Genomic DNA, 14,962 nt, shown 5'->3' with positions numbered 1-14,962 from the left:
ACAGTGCCTCTCCCTCCAAACAGGGCTATTTGGTTTTATGACAAAAGGAGAATAAGCGACTCACTTTCCTGGATCTAGGACATATAAAAATCAAACAAATAAAACTGCAATCTCATGTGAAATCAAAAAAAAAAAAAAAAAAGAGAGACTTAGAGATACCAAGGAAATATTTCATGCAGAGATGGGCACAATAAAGGACAAAAACAGCATAGACTTAACAGAAGCAGAAGATATAAAGAAGAGATGGCAAGAATACACAGAAGAACTACACAATAAAGCTCTTAATGACCCAGATAACCATGATGGTGTGATCATTCACCTAGAGCTAGACATCCTGGAGTGCAAAGTCAAGTGGGCCTTGGGAAGCATCACTATGAACAAAGCTAGTGGAGGTGATGGAATTCCAACTGACCTCTTTCAAATCCTAAAAGATGATGCTGTGAATGTGCTGAACTCAATATGCCAGCAAATTTGGAAAACTCAGCAGTGGCCACAGGACTGGAAAAGGTCAGTTTCCATTCCAATCTCAAAGAAAGGCAATGCCAAAGAATGTTCAAACTACCGCACAACTGCACTCATCTCACATGCTAAAAGTAATGCTCAAAATTCTCCAAGACAGGCTTCAACAGTACATGAACCGTGAACTTCCAGATGTTCAAGCTGGATTTAGAAAAGGCAGAGGAACCAGAGACTAAATTGGCAACATCTGTTGGATCATTGGTTGAAATGATCCAAAAAGAAAAACAAGAGTTTTAGAAAAACATCTACTTCTGCTTTATTGACTATGTCATAGACTTTGACTATGTGGATCACAACAAAATGTGGAAAATTTGTAGAGATGGAACACCAGACCACCTGACCTGACTCCTGAGAAATCTGTATGCAAGTCAAGAAGCAACAGTTAGAACCGGACAGGGAACAAGAGTCTGGTTCCAAATCAGGAGAGGAGTACTTCAAGGCTGTATATTGTCACCCTGCTTATTTAACTTATATGCAGAGTACATCATGAGAAATGCTGGTCTGGATGAAGCACAAGTTGAAATCAAGGTTGCTGGGAGAAATATCAATAACCTCGAATATGCAGATGACACCACCCTTATGGCAGAAAGGGAAGAAGAACTAAAGAGCCTCTTGATGAAAGTTAAAGAGTAGAGTGAAAATGCTGGCTTAAAACTCAACATTCAGAAAACTAAGATCATGGCATCCGGTCCCATCACTTCATGGCAAATAGATGGGAAAGCAATGGAAACAGTGGCAGACTTTATTTTTTTTGGCTCCAAAATCACTGCAGATGGTGACTGTAGCCATGAAATTAAAAGACACTTGCTCATTGGAAGAAGAGTTATGACCAACCTAGACAGCATATTAAAAAGCAGAGACAATACTTTGCCAACAAAGGTCCATCTAGTCAAAGCTATGGTTTTTCCAGTAGTCCTGTATGGATGCGAGAGTTGGACTATAAAGAAAGCTGAGCACTGAAGAATTGATGCTTTTGAACTGTGGTGCTGGAGAAGACTCTTGAGAGTCCCTTGGACTGCAAGGAGATCAAACTAGCAATCCCAAGGGAAATGAGTCCTGAATATTAATTGGAAGGACTGATATTGAAGCTGAAATTCCAATACTTTGGCCACCTAATGGAAGAACTGACTCGTTGGGAAAGACCCTAATGCTTGGAAAGACTGAAGGAAGGAGGAGGAGGGGACAACAGGGGATGAGATGGTTAGTTGGAATCACTGACTCAGTTGACATGAGTTTGGGCACCTCCCAGAGTTGGTGATGGATAGGGAAACCTGGAGTGCTGCAGTCCCTGGGGTTGCAAAGTGTTGGACACGAATGAGTGTCTGAACTGCCTGACTGATGCACAGGAAAACACTGAAGAGCTTTAAAAAGATATGAATACCTGGATCCTGTCCACACATCCTGAGTTAATTAGTCTGGATATGACCTGGGCACTGGGATGTAAAATAAAATATGTGTAGTGGTATTCACCTTTTTTGGCTCTCCCTTTCTCCTGTCATATTTAAACACATACTTATACTCTTCTTTCTGGAGTATTATTTTGACTTTATTTTTTGAATTATTTTTTTCTATTTTAATTTTTAAAATTTTCAATTTATTTATTTTTAATTGAAGGATAATTGCTTTACAGAATTGTGTTGGTTAATTTTTACTGGAGTGTAGTTGTGTTAGCTTCTACTGTACAGTGAAGTATACTTATAGCCCCTCTTTTTTAGATTTCCTTCACCACGGAAATTGAGTAGTTTCCAGTAGGTTCTTATTAATTATCCATTTTATTTTATACATAGTATCAATAGTGTATATATGTCAATTCCAATCTCCCAGTTCATCCCCCCCTTCCTCCTTGGTATCCATACACGTGTTGTTTACATCTGTGTCTCTATTTCTGCTTTGTAAATAAGTGCATCTAAACCATTTATAACATCCACTACAGTCAGGATAAAGAACAGTTCTATCACCCTCCCAATTTTTCTGGCTTGATTTTTGAGATCAGATCCCCACCTCCATCCCTAGCCCTAGACTCTGGCCACCACCAATCTGTTCTCTGTCCCTACAGTTGCCTCAGTCCCCTTTTTAGAATATTAAAAAGTGAAATTATAGGCACCTCATCATTGCAGTTTGGGGAGTTAAATGCTTCTTAGGTGATTTTAACGTGCTGCCAAATTTGAGAATCACTGACATTCTTTGTAACTTGTTCCTTCCATAAGGTCGAGAGCCGCTTCCTTCTTAACTGAACGAGGAGTAACATTGGATGGAGACCCAAGAACATTCCACCAGGAGATCCAGAAAGGCGACCCACGGGGAAAGAAGATAAATCTTTTTTTCTTTTAAAGGAAAGCAGGTGATGCAAATTATTGAAAAGCAAGTCCAGATAAAAAATATCCTAAAATGGGCTTGTTCTTACAGCTTAAAAATAGGGAACAAGACCTTCTTGGCAAAGAGCAGCCTCAGATGACATGCGAGAACTCAGCCTCCTCTAATGGCCATACTTGAGTATTTGCACACAGGGCAGGAAATAAGACACCATTCATTCAGTCCAAAACGAGTAATGATGATTACTGCCAGATGTCCTTAGGCCAAAAAAAAAAAAAAAGCACAATTTCAAGCAAACGAAGTCTGTCTCTTCTTGTGGCACTTCTTTGTCAGATCATCACTGAACCAAGACTTACAACAGCTCAGTTCTAATTCGGGCACCAACCACCATGGCGCCAACTCACCATGAAGAGAAGCTCAGAAAGCTTTGAGGATAACACATACGGGTCTTTGCTGCATTCCTGTGTGTCAGGCATGAGTTCCCCTGGAGGAATGGCAGGCTCCATAATTTTTTTTTTTCTTTTGAACTTGTTATTTTGTAGTGGGGTATAGCTGATGAACAATGTTGTGATAGTTCCAGGCGCACAGTGAAGGGACTCAGCCATAAACATACATGCATCCATTATCCCCACGTCCCCTTCCCAGCCAAGCTGCCACATAACATGGAGCAGAGTTCCCTGTGCTGTACAGTGGGTCCTTGTTGGTTATCCACTTTCAACATAGCTCCATCACCTTCTTTTCTGAGCTGCTTGTGGGGGCAGGATGGCCTTCCTTCCCCGGACCATGATCCCTTGCTCCCACCCCTTCTGTGGATAGTCCTCTCAAGCCGCATCCTTAGACCACAGAAGGAAGAGCAGTGGGAAAGAGACAAGACTGGAGGGTAATTTTGGGGAAGCCCTTGGGGCCCATCAGTGTCTACAGAGCCCCATGTAAATGCATTTTGGGGCGAGATTTATGGTTGAGTATTCTCTAATGGAAGTAGACGCTTCTCTGGGTAATGCTAGGAGGTCAGGAAGAAGAAAATGAAGCTTCATAATCTCATTTAATGGCTTCTTTTCGGTTCTGTGGAATGCCTCTGGGGAGTCAGAGATGTTGCCATGGTGCATCTAAAAATAGCCAGACTGCAGACCTGAGACCGTGGAGGGCATCTTTTTGCCAGAAGAGATACTGGGTGTGTGTACTCAGTTGCTCAGACATGTGCTGTCAAGAACACTGGAGTGGGTTGCCATGTCCTTCTCCACGGGATCTTCCTGACCCAGGGATTGAACCTGTGTCTCTTCAGTCTCCTGGACTGCCAGGCAAACTCTACCCCTGCACCACCAGGGAAGCCCACAAGTAGATGCTAGTTTATCTATTACAGAAAAAGTTGTGCATGCAAATTGTATTAAAACAAGTTGTGGTTTTTACCAAGAGGTTTCAGGCTTTGGAGCTTATTCATTCTGTTCAAGGTCCCAATTTCCCTTCCTGAAACTCTATTTAAGGTCAAAGGACTATTATTGTCTTATTGCTGCTTCATTAGGAAATAAAATTCCTTCTTTGTAGTGCATGAGTCTTCCACAAGACTGTAGTTCAGGCTGAATGATTTTTAATTCATTTACTTTGAAATTATCATAATGAGAAGTTCTGGGCAATGAATTAATAAGTGAAATGGTTGCATCAATTGGATTGCTTCAACAAAACCAATCATATGCATAGACATGCCAGCAATCTTCTTGGCTGTGTGGTCACCCACACTGTCAATGGTAGGCCTGGGCAGACACAGGTTTGGTTCAGTAACTTGGATCTTTAGTGTCTTTCCTGTTCCCTGAGGTCTATACCCTTGTGTGTCAAGGAGCAAGTATTGCTGCTGCCCTGTATGTCCATGTTGATGATGGTAAAGGACTGGTACCAAAAGCTGGAGCAGGAAGAAGTGGGTCTGCTGTTCTAAAACAGGGTTTGGAATTTGACAACCCAGGTCCTCCTGGAGTTTTGGGCAGAAATCTCTCATCAGATTGCAAGATGTTAGCATACCTACCCATGAAACACCAGTAGAAGCCCCTCCCTCAAACCTCACAAGCCAAACAATGCTCAAACCAAATCAACAAACCAGCCAGACAAACCTTGCTGTCACTCATGTCCAAATGCCTTGATTGACAGGTTTAAATAGTAGAGAATATTTCTGGGAAGAAAGATTTACAGGAAATAACTCTAGTGATCAAAGGATTTTACACTGTATCTTCTTTTAAAGAGGTTTTAATTTTTTAAAATGGTTTATTTATTTATTTATTTTTGACCACACTGGGTCTTCGTTGCTGTCTGCTGGTTTTCTCCAGTTACGGTAAGGGGGGCTACGCTCCAAACGTGGTGCACAGGCTTTTTATTGGGGGGGTTTCCCTTGTGGAGCACAGGTTCTAGGTACACGGGCTTAGTTGTCACACAGCATGTGGGGATCTTCCCAGACCAGGAATGGAATCCATGGCCCCTTCATTGACAGGTGGGTTCTTAACCACTGGACTGCCAGGAAAGTCCTAAAGATGTCTTATCTATTATAAAAACTGTATGCTCTTTACAAAGATGTAAGCAATACAGGTGTACATAAAATAAAAAGAAAATATCCATAATATCCCTACAAACATTTTTTATTTTTAAAAATCTATTTAACACACTTTTAGCAGTAGACAGTTAAAGATTGATCTACATTTGGACTCAGCAGTATCACTTCAAGAATCTATTTTTTAGAAATAATACCACTATTATGTAGAGACCTATGTATATAAGATGATTTGTTATCTAGCATGTAATAACAAAACAGTGGAAAAAACCTAGATGCCCATTTATGGGAGAATTGTTGAAAAAGGTGTAGTGTGTGCCATTCAAAATGGCCAAAGTAGATCTACATGTTTTGATTCATCCCAGATATATTGTTAAACAATATAAAAGCGAGATGCAATCATTTCAAATAGTAGGATTCCTTTTTCTTTAAAATGTGTGTAGATATGTATATATGTGTGTGTATATGTGTGTGTGTGTGTATCCATGTACAATGTGGAATCCGGAAAGAGACGTAGTGAATGGAACTTTTGAGGATTGAGATTATTGGATGGGAGGAAACATGGGAGAAAAAGACTTCTGGCTGGGCATTCAATATATATATGTTATATATAAGTAGGGCTTGTATATATATATATACTTGATATATATATATATTAAATGGAGAGAGGGAAAGAGAGATAGAGACAGGCAGAGACAGAGAGAAACAAACAGAAAAAGAGAGGGAAAGAAAGATTTTTTAATCAGAATATAATAGCTTTGCAATGTTGTGTTAGTTTCTGCCTTACAACATCATGAATCAGCCATATGTATACATACATTCTCTCCCTCTTGAGCCTCCTCCTACCCCCATCCCACCCCTCTAGGTCATCACAGAGCACTGAGCTGAGCTCCCTGTGCTATAAGCAGCTTCCTACTAGCATCTCTTTTACATATGACAGTGTATATATATGTCAGTGCTATTCTCTCACTTGTCCTTCCCTCCCATTCCCACACTGTGTCCACAAGTCTGTTCTCTACATCTGCACCTCTATTTCTTCCCTACAAATAGGTTCATCAGTATCATTTTCTAGATTCCATATACATGCATTAATATATGATATTTGTTTTTCTCTTCTGACTTAACTCTGTATGACCAATTCTAGGTTCATCCATATCACTTCTACTGACTCCATTTCATTCCTTTTTATGGCTGAGTAATATATATGTATATCTACCACATCTTATGTAGATGTACCACATCTTCTTTATCCATTCATCTATCAGTGGACATCTAGGCTGCTTCCATGTCCTGGCTATTATACATAATAGCCATGGACATTGCTGCAATGGACACTGGGGTGCAATGTGTCTTTCTGAGTTATGGTTTCTTGGGGTAGATTTGATGTGAAGAATTGGCTCATGTGACTATGAGGTGAGAGATCCCATCATCTGCTGTCTGTAAGCTGGAGGCCCAAGAGAGGTACTGGTGTACTGCTGGTGATTCTGAGGGCCTTTGGTGTGAGTCCCAGCCAGAGAACAGGAAGAGATGGCTGTCCAGCTTAAGCAGTCTGACAGTGAGAGTGAATTCTCCTTTCTTCTGCCTTTCTGTTATTCAGGTTGTCAATGGATGAGGTCCAGCCACACAGGGGAGGACAATCTGCTTTACTCAGCCTGTGGATTCATGTGCCAATCTTTTCTGGTGATACCCTACCCCTAGCCCCCCACCCTCCTTCCTCCCACTGGCTCTAAGCCCTGCCTCTGTGGGTTGGCACTGTCTAAGGTATTTCTCTTCAGTTTGGATGGATTGTCCTAATTTTCCTCTCCAACTTACTGGACTGGGCCAGATTTCTGTTCTGCAGTTCATCTGACTTTGATCTGAGTTTGCAATCCATCTAGAGTCTTTGAGGAGAGACCTACTTCAGCATACAATTAAGCATGCTGGTTAGGGGTGTGGATTTTGCTGTTAGCCTCATCCGAGTTTAGGTCCCAACTATTCCCTCTAGCAGTTCTGTGACCTGGTGCAAGCTATTTAACATCTTTTTTTTTTTTTTTGAAAGATATTTTTGGATGTGGACTATTTTAAAAGTCATTATTGAATTTGTTGCAGTATCATTTCTGTTTTGACTTTTTGGCCATGAGACATATGGGATCTTGGTTCTCTGAACAGGGATAAAACTGTCTCCCTTACACCTAAAACAACTAGAGAAGGAAGAAATGAAGAACCCCAGGGTTAGTAGAAGGAAAGAAATCTTAAAAATTAGGGCAGAAATAAATGCAAAAAAAAAAAAAAAACCCTAAAAAGACCATAGCAAAAATAAGAAAAGCTAAAAGCTGGTTTTTTGAAAAAAATAAACAAAATTGACAAACCGTTAGCAAGACTCATTAAGAAACATGGGAGAAGAACCAAATTAACAAAATTAGAAATGAAAATGGAGAGATCACAACAGACAACACAGAAATACAAAGGATCATAAGAGACTATTATCAGAAACTATATGAAAATAAAATGGACAACTTGGAAGAAATGGACAAATTCCTAGAAAAGTACAATTTTCCAAATTTGAACCAGGAAGAAATAGAAAAGCTCAACAGACCCATCACAAGCATGGAAATTGAAACTGTAATAAAAAACCTTCTAACAAACAAAAGCCCAGGACCAGACAGCTTCACAGCTGAATTCTACCAAAAATCTAGAGGAGAACTAACACCTATACTACTCAAACTCTTCCAGAAAATTGCAGAGGAAGGTAAACTTCCAAACTCATTCTATGAGGCCACCATCACCTTGATACCAAAACCTGACAAAGATGCCACAAAAAAGAAAACTATAGGCCAATATCACTGATGAGCATAGATGCAAAAATCCTTAACCAAATTCTAGCAAACAGAATCCAACACACATTAAAAAGATCATACATCATGACCAAGTGGGCTTTATCCCAGGGATGCAAGGATTCTTCAATATCCGCAAGTCAATCAATGTAATACACCACATTAACAAACTGAAAAATAAAAACCATATGATTATCTCAATAGATGCAGAAAAAGCCTTTGACAAAATTCAACATCCATTTATGATAAAAAAAAAAACCTCCAGAAAGCAGGAGTAGAAGGAACATACCTCAACATAATAAGAGCTATATATGAAAAACCCACAGGAAGAATTACCCTCAATGGTGAAAAATTGAAAGCATTCCCCTAAAATCAGGAACAAGACAAGGGTGCCCACTCTCACCACTACTATTCAACATAGTTTTGGAAGTTTTGGCCACAGCAATCAGAGCAGAAAAGAAATAAAAGGAATCCAGATAGGAAAAGAAGAAGTGAAACTCTCACTGTTTGCAGATGACATGATCCTCTACATAGAAAACCCTAAAAATTCTACCAGAAAATAACTAGAGCTAATCAACGAATACAGTAAAGTTGCAGGATATAAAATTAACACACAGAAATCCCTTGCATTCCTATACACTAACAATGAGAAAACAGAAAGAGAAATTAAGGAAACAATACCATTCATCATTGCAACAAAAAGAATAAAATACTTAGGAGTATATCTACCTAAAGAAACAAAAGACCTATACATAGAAAACTATAAAACACTGGTGAAAGAAATCAAAGAGGACACAAATAGATGGAGAAATATACCATGTTCATGGATTGGGAGAATCAATATTGTCAAAATGACTCTACTACCCAAAGCAATCTGTAGATTCAATGCAATCCCTATCAAACTACCACTCCAGTACTCTTGCCTGGAAAATTCCATGGACGGAGGAGACTGGTAGGCTGCAGTCCATGGGGTTGCAAAGAGTCAGACATGACTGAGCAACTTCACTTTCACTTTTCACTTTTATGCATTGGAGAAGGAAATGGCAACCCACTCCAGTGTTCTTGCCTGGAGAATCCCAGGGATGGGGTCACACAGAGTCGGACACGACTGAAGTAACTTGGCAATCAAGCTACCAACGGTATTCTTCACAGAACTAGAACAAATAATTTCACAATTTGTGTGGAAATACAAAAAACCTTGAATAGCCAAAGCAATCTTGAGAAAGAAGAATGGAACTGGAGGAATCAAGCTCCCTGACTTCAGGCTCTACTACAAAGCCACAGTCATCAAGACAGTATGGTACTGGCACAAAGACAGAAATACAGATCAATGGAACAAAATAGAAAGCCCAGAGATAAATCCACGCACCTATGGACACCTTATCTTCGACAAAGGAGGCAAGGATATACAATGGAAAAAAGACAACCTCTTTAACAAGTGGTGCTGGGAAAACTGGTCAACCACTTGTAAAAGAATGAAATTAGAACACTTTCTAATACCACACACAAAAATAAACCCAAAATGGATTAAAGACCTAAATGTAAGACCAGAAACTATAAAACTCCTAGAGGAGAACATAGGCAAAACACTCTCCAACGTAAATCACAGCAAGATCCTCTATGACCCACCTCCCAGAATATTGGAAATAAAAGCAAAAATAAACAAATGGGACTTAATGAAACTTAAAAGCTTTTGTACAACAGAGGAAACTATAAGCAAGGTGAAAAGACAGCCTTCAGAATGGGAGAAAATAATAGCAAATGAAGCAATAGACAAAGAATTAATCTAAAAAATATACAAGCAACTCCTGCAGCTCAATTCCAAAAAATAAATGACCCAATCAAAAAATGGGCCGAAGAACTAAACAGACACTTCTCCAAAGAAGACATACAGATGGCTAACAAACACATGAAAAGATGCTCAACATCACTCGTTATCAGAGAAATGCAAATAAAAACCACAATAAGGTACCATTACACGCCAGTCAGAATGGCTGCTATCCAAAAGTCTACAAGCAACAAATGCTGGAGAGGGTGTGGAGAAAAGGGAACCCTCTTACACTGTTGGTGGGAATGCAAACTAGTACAGCCACTATGGAGAACAGTGTGGAGATTCCTTAAAAAACTGGAAATAGAACTGCCATATGACCCAGCAATCCCACTTCTGGACATACACACCAAGGAAACCAGATCTGAAAGAGACACATGCACCCCAATGTTCATCGCAGCACTATTCATAATAGCCAGGACATGGAAGGAACCTGGATGCCCATCAGCAGATGAATGGATAAGGAAGCTGTGGTACATATACACCATGGAATATTACTCAGCCATTAAAAAGAATTCATTTGAATCAGTTCTAATGAGATGGATGAAACTGGAGCCCATTATACAGAGTGAAGTAAGCCAGAGAGATGAAGACCAATACAGTATACTAACACATATATATGGAATTTAGAAAGATGGTAATGATAACCCTATATGTAAGACAGAAAAAGAGACACAGATGTATAGAACAGACTTTTGGACTCGGTGGGAGAAGGCGAGGGTGGGATGTTTTGAGAGAATAGCATCAAAATATGTATATTATCAAGGGTGAAACAGATCACCAGCCTAGGTTGGATGCATGAGACAAGTGCTCAGGGCTGGTGCACTGGGAAGACCCAGAGGGATCGGGTGGAGAGGGAGGTGGGAGGGGGTATCGGAATGGGGAATACATGTAAATCCATGGCTGATTCATGTCAATGTATGGCAAAACCCACTACAATATTGTAAAGTAATTAGCCTCCAACTAATAAAAATAAATGGGAAAAAAACAACTGCCCCCCTTGCGTTGGGGGATGAAGTCTTAACCACTTGACTGCCAAGGGAAGTCCCTATTTAGCATCTTTAAACCTCAGCGTCCTCAGCCGTAAAATGAGAGAAGAGCAATCCTGGATCACAGTGGTCTTGTAAGGATCAGATGGGACAGAGGATAATAAATGCTTGGGACAAAGGCTGGCTCTAACACCTTCCCGCGGTCAGCTTGCTGAGCCCATAAAATGGGATTATATAAACTGTTCATACCCTGACTTACTTTCTGGAAACATGATCCCCTGAAAGTGTCAAACCTCGTCCTCCCTGGGTGATTTCTGGGGGTTTCTCAGAGCACTGCTGTGGGCATGTCTGGGATCAGGGCCTGGTCCTCTCTGGCTTCTCACATCCCACTTCCACACCGCTGCCTTTTAGGTCTGTTTTTTGCTGGGAAGCCCTGTTTCTGTGTGTGACTATCTCGGACACCGCACACTCCAGTCTTCTACAAAAGAAATGCGTTTCCTGTCTCCTTGCAGTGTAACCGTGGCCAAACTGTGCCTTCACTCACAGCCTGATGCAAAATTCAGAGCTAATGGAAGTGCTGAGAATAACCTGTGACTGGCCAGAGGCAGCTGCTGTTGGACAAGCCCACCCTGCTCTGCTTAACCCTGGAATGCCTGCTCCTGGTGGAGCATCTGAGTCACCTCTCTGGCCCAGAGCTCCCCTAACTGCCCAGTCCCTCAGGAAGGACCTCGATGTCACCCTCCACTCAAAGTCATCGTAATAGAGATTTCTCAAAGTGTGGAGTATTTTCTTCTAAGTAATCACTTGTGCGGGGCTTGCCGGGTGGTTCAGTGGTAAAGAATCCACCTGCGGGAGATGTGGGTTTGATCCCTGAGCTGGGAAGATCCCCTGAAGAAGGAACTGGCAACCCTCTCCAGTATTCTTGCCTGGAAAATTCCATGGACAGAGGAGTCTGGCAGGCTATAATCCATGGGGTCACAAAGGGTCAAACACGAGTTAGTGACTAAACAACAAAGTCTTTCTGAAGCACCATTTTCTTTAGTGGAAAATTTCTTTAAATACCAAATGTATTTGTCTCCCCATTGCCTCCTGCATCAAGCCCCAAACCTCTCCTAGATCTTTCCCTGCCTATTCAACCTGTTCACCCTGATCTCTAAGAGAAATCCTCTCTTCCAGCCAGGCCAGGCATCTCACTATCCCCACCCAGACTCTGTTCATTCTCACTTTTACATATTTGCTCGTTTATTCACCCCACATGAAGTGCCTGCCTCTCACCTTCTCTATCTGGAAGAATCTTACAGTCTTTGTAATACTGAATGAATGAATCTCTCTATGACACTTTCCTGGATGCTCTATCTCACAGTAACCTCTCCTTTTTCTCATAGCTCTTTCTATCTAGTTCTCTAGGGGTAAGGTAGTAATTATTTTATTATTGAAAATATTAAGTATTTTAATTTTTAATTAAAATTTAGTTTTAATTAAAATATTTTAATTGGAGGATAATTGCTTTATAATACTGTTTTAGTTTCTGCTGTACAACATAAATCAACCATGAGTATACACATGTCCCCTCCCTCCTAAACCTCCCTCCCATCCCTCACATCTCACCCTTCTAGGTCATCACAGAGCACTGGGCTGAGCTCCCTGTGTGATCCTAGCCAGCTATTTTACATATAGTAGTGTATCTCTTTCAATTTGTCTCACCCTCTTCTTCTCACATTCTGTCCACAAGTCTGTTCTCTATGTTTGAGTCTCTATTCCTGCCCTGCAAACAAGTTGTAATTATTCTTTGTTTCATTCTGTTATGGGCAGAAGAACTAAATTATTTTAGGGCAAGATCCATGTCTTACTTTTTTGATATCCCTCCAAAGTGATCATTTGTCCTATTTGCCTATCTGGGAATGGATTCAGTTCTCTTTTTTTATTATGAGGAAACAGAAGTTATGTGAGTCTTGCTGGAGGATAGAGTCCCTCCAATGGACTCTGAAGAGGTCAGAAACTACATTACTCTTTCTTTCCATGCCTTTCGGATGGAGGCAGACACACAGTCTAAGCTAAGGCAGCCTGGAATCTTGAATTTGTAGAGCTATTCAAAGATGCATGTTAAAAAAAAAAAAAAAGCGGTGGCGGGGGGACGGCGGGCAAACAAATTGTTTGGGGTAATGATTGGCAGCACTGCCAGTCTAGCACCCGGAAAGTTATCCACTGGAAACCGTTGGTGGCAATTGAGGAACTGAAGTCAGGAATGGTGTCCTCACCTCATTGATTCTGTCTGTTATTTCATCTATGTTTTCCCTGAGCTCTCCCTGGATCCTGCTCATTTTCTTAGGTGGTTCTCCTGCCTTCTTGTCAATTTTCTGAGCTTGGTTTTTGCTATATGATCTCTTTCATATGTGGAATCTTAAACAAAGAGTCCTGCCCCTCCTCCCCCACAAAAAAAAAATCTCATAGATACAGGGAACTGATTGGTGGCCACCAGAGATGGGAGGTAGGGAAGGGTGGGAGAAATAGGTGAATTGTTTTTGCTTGTTTTAGTTTAAACAAATTGAATAAAAAATAAATTAAATAGGGTTAAACAATGTTCCCACTTTACGCTTTTTATAGTGAATGGCAACTCAGTTCAGGAATCTTTGAAAGTTCGTCCAATACAGCTTACTTGGTGGCTCAGATAGTAAAGATTCTGCCTGCAATGCAGGAGACCTCAGTTTGATCCCTGGGTAGGGAAGATCTCCCGGAAAAGGAAATGGCAACCCACTCCAGTATTCTTGCCTGGAGAATTCCATCTACAGAGGAGCATGACAGGCCATATAGTCCATGGGGTGGCAAAGAATCAGACACAACGGAGAGACTAACACTTTCACTTTCTTGGATTCAAGAAGCATCTAACTGTATCATGAATTTTACTAATATAGCAGTTCCCAAAATGTGTTCAATAGCATGCTAATTTTACTGGCTGCCATTCTGTTGCATTACAGAATGATTGGGAAATATGGATTCTACAAAGTCAAACAGGTGTGTTCACCATAGAATCTTTGTTCACATAGAGTTTAAAACTTCAATAGAATAAAATATACACTAGCACTTCTCAAGTTTATTTGTGAAACCCTTATTTTCCTCAGTAAATCTCCTGAAACAGTTATTCTGGGAAAAACAAACTGGTATACTCCTGGTTATCCTCTGAAGCTTGTTGATAGCCTTTTAATAAATTTGAGGTTCATGACAGTTGGCTTCTGTTGCTTGTAGTCAAGAATTCCGGCTGCTGCATTTGATGTTGTCTAGACGCATACACAGAACTCAGTTAAGGTGGACTGACTGTACTGGACTTGAGTCAAATGATCTAGCCCTCTATTGGAAGCTTGGGGTCAGGTTATGGAGAGCACGGAAATCAGGCTAAAGAGAAAGCCAACTAAAGCAGAAATAGAGACACACACATAGAGAATGCATAGGTTGATATCATGCTGGAGGAGAGCAGGGGGGTAGGGCGAACTGGGAGGTTGAAATTGACATATATGCACAATGAACAAAATAGATACCTAATGAGAACCTAATGAACAGAATGAAAAGGCAAAAGATATGACACTGAAAGATGAACTCCCCAGGTTGGTAGGTGCCAAATATGCTACAGGAGAAGAGTGGAGAAATAGCTCCAGAAAGAATGAAGAGAGGGAGCCAAAGCAAAAACAACACTTAATTGTGGATGTGACTAGTGATGGAAGTAAAGTCTGATGCTGTAAAGAATAATATTGCATAGGAACTTGGAATGTTAGGTCCACGAATCAAGGCAAATTGGAAGTGGTCAAACAAGAGATGGCAAGAGTGAACATCAACATTTTAGGAATCAGTAAACCAAAATGGACCAGAATGGGTGAATTTAATCCAGATGACCATTACATCTACTGTGGGCAAGAATCCTTTAGAAAAAATGGAGTAGCTCTCATAGTCAACAAAAGAGTCTGAAATGCAGTATTTG

At 40.6% G+C, this 14,962-nt stretch overlaps 1 long non-coding RNA gene across 1 annotated transcript in view; it reads left to right on the top strand.

Annotated features, from left to right (window-relative positions):
* LOC139032464 (uncharacterized) overlaps nt 1–8,943 on the top strand; it is a 46,095-nt gene extending 37,152 nt beyond the window's left edge. Inside the window, exon 3 of the long non-coding RNA XR_011485016.1 lies at nt 2,727–8,943. This is a non-coding gene — a long non-coding RNA (uncharacterized lncRNA). The remainder of the gene's footprint in view (nt 1–2,726) is intronic.
* The last annotated feature ends 6,019 nt before the right edge of the window (nt 8,944–14,962 follow it).

This window comes from Odocoileus virginianus, chromosome 31 (genome assembly GCF_023699985.2).
Source record: "Odocoileus virginianus isolate 20LAN1187 ecotype Illinois chromosome 31, Ovbor_1.2, whole genome shotgun sequence".
In the NCBI taxonomy this organism is placed as follows: Eukaryota; Metazoa; Chordata; class Mammalia; order Artiodactyla; family Cervidae; genus Odocoileus; species Odocoileus virginianus.
Note: the sequence above shows the minus strand (reverse complement) of the source record. Positions and strands in the feature narration are given on the sequence as shown.